The 2,134-nt window shown below is 36.1% G+C and overlaps 1 non-coding gene across 1 annotated transcript; it reads left to right on the top strand.

Moving 5' to 3' along the window:
* Nucleotides 1-2,061: 2,061 nt before the first annotated feature.
* TRNAK-UUU (transfer RNA lysine (anticodon UUU)) lies at nucleotides 2,062-2,134 on the top strand. Its single transcript has one exon. It is a non-coding gene; the product is annotated as a tRNA-Lys (tRNA).

Raw genomic sequence — 2,134 nt, 5'->3', positions numbered from 1 at the left:
TTTCAAACGCTCTTTAAATATTCTTTATTCCTTAAAACTGCCTAATGGTCTATTTATAATCACCATGGCACCATGAGTTGTTCCAAATTTTGTCAGTCTGTTACAACACGAGGAAACCCATTCTCAAGGCCAGGAGATTCTTGGCTCCCTTTATTTACCTTCACATTTACACTGGCTTTTGTGAGAATATGGTCATATAACTGGGCGGTTCCAAAACTGTGACCTGGACAAAACTTGTTGGTGCAGTTCCAAGCCTGAGGTGTGATATGCTGCCCACTGGAACTCAGGGATCAGGGGGCTGGCACAGTAGGTACCAACATTTAAAAAAAAAATGTCAGGGACATTTGTTTTTGGTGCGCGTCCAGCAAGGCCTTGTAGTTGATGAATGTACTTTAATTAGGGAATGGGCAAACATTTAAAACTGAGATGGACAGGGAGTCGCTGTGTTTACTGTCTAAATGTGCCAAAACATGAGCAGGCACATGCTTAGTAGCACAGTCAGTTTCATGGCTGTGATTTCAGGACACAGCCCAGGACACAACTGAGGTGGGACAACTGACTCAAAAGTGGGACTGTCCTGGCAAATTCAGTACAGTTGTCTAGTATGCAAGGTGTATATCATGTGCACTGTGGGCCATTTTGTAATTGTTACAGGTATTTTTGTTTTTCCTACTTTTCATACAATTGCCGTTTTATGCATTAACTACTTTTGTATAGCTCCATATGTTTTGGTAGACTTTTTTGTGATGTGTTACTTTTGTGACCTCAGTCTAGTATGTCTTTTTACCTTCGCACGGTGTGATATCATTGTTATGCGGTGTTGTTGGTGGGTGAGGTTTTGTATTTTACTTGTGAGGGAAAAAGTCAAAAGAAGAGAAACATTTCCTAGTAGAGTAGGATTTCAATCCATCCACCTCTGGGTTATGGGCCCTGCACAGTTTCACTGAGCAACTCTGCTGCATGTTAGATCTTGTTTGCTGGAGCGATAATTTAAATTACTTGAGCTGCTTTCCTGCTCAATACCATTCTACTCTATTAAAAATGTAAACTTACTGTATATGCAAAACCAAGGAAACAAAGCAGATATTCCCATAAATGCTACTTGAAACTGATTATAGATTACCCGCATTGTGAATGGACATGTGCACTGCCAAAAAATTTGTTCGTGTTCGTTTTCACTTTTTTTTTTTTTTTTTTCCGTTTTTCAGGTCATTCGTTATGATCAAAATTAGTTATTTCAAATAAATTTCGGAAAATGTTGAATTAGTTATGTTCCATTCTTTTAGATGCGGAATTCGTAAATTCAAAATTTCAAAAATCTGAAATAGTAACTAACTAAAAATAACTAACTTTTATATTATAGGTATTGGAATTTCCTTTAAAAATTTGCCGGTTTGTGAACGTAATGGATACTAATTTCTTTGAATTTACGAACTATCGAAATGACGAATGCTGCATCTAAATGAATGGAACGTAACAAATTAATATTATATTATAATAATAATAAAAAAGGGTTTTTTTTATTAATATTAATTTGTTCCGTTCTATTTGTTTAGATGCCGCATTTGTTGTTTCGGATAATTCATAACTTCGGATAAATTTGTATTCGCTACGTTCACTAACAGCCAAATTTGAAAGAAAATTCCAATACCTATAATTTAATAGTTAGTAATAGTTATTATTGTTTAGTTAGTTATTTCGAGTTTTAGAATTTTTGGATTTCCGTTCTTATTTTTGGATTTACGAATTTTCGGAAAAGTTAAATGGGTTTTCGTTAACTCGAATATTTCCGAATGAATGAATTTGTCGAAATTTTGTCAAAACGAGTTTGGAAGGAAACAAATTGCATCTGAAGGTGAGAGCATGGTATGAAAGGTGGTGGGACTCTCAATGCTCGGCGGAGGAAATATTGGTGTATGAACTGTTAACCAGAAAAAACATGCGTCATATGAACATATGGTGAATTGATTATTGAAAAAATAAATAAATCAATCACAGAAATAATGCACAAATATATCAAAGAGTTGCAGTTTAGTCATGTGACCAGTGAGCTCAGCAGGAGCCCGGATAGCTCAGTCGGTAGAGCATCAGACTTTTAATCTGAGGGTCCAGGGTTCAAGTCCCTGTTCGGGCG

This window comes from Aquarana catesbeiana, linkage group LG03 (genome assembly GCF_042186555.1).
Source record: "Aquarana catesbeiana isolate 2022-GZ linkage group LG03, ASM4218655v1, whole genome shotgun sequence".
Lineage (NCBI taxonomy): Eukaryota > Metazoa > Chordata > Amphibia > Anura > Ranidae > Aquarana > Aquarana catesbeiana.
The sequence above is the reverse complement of the archived record's forward strand: the minus strand, read 5'-3'. Positions and strand labels throughout refer to the sequence as shown.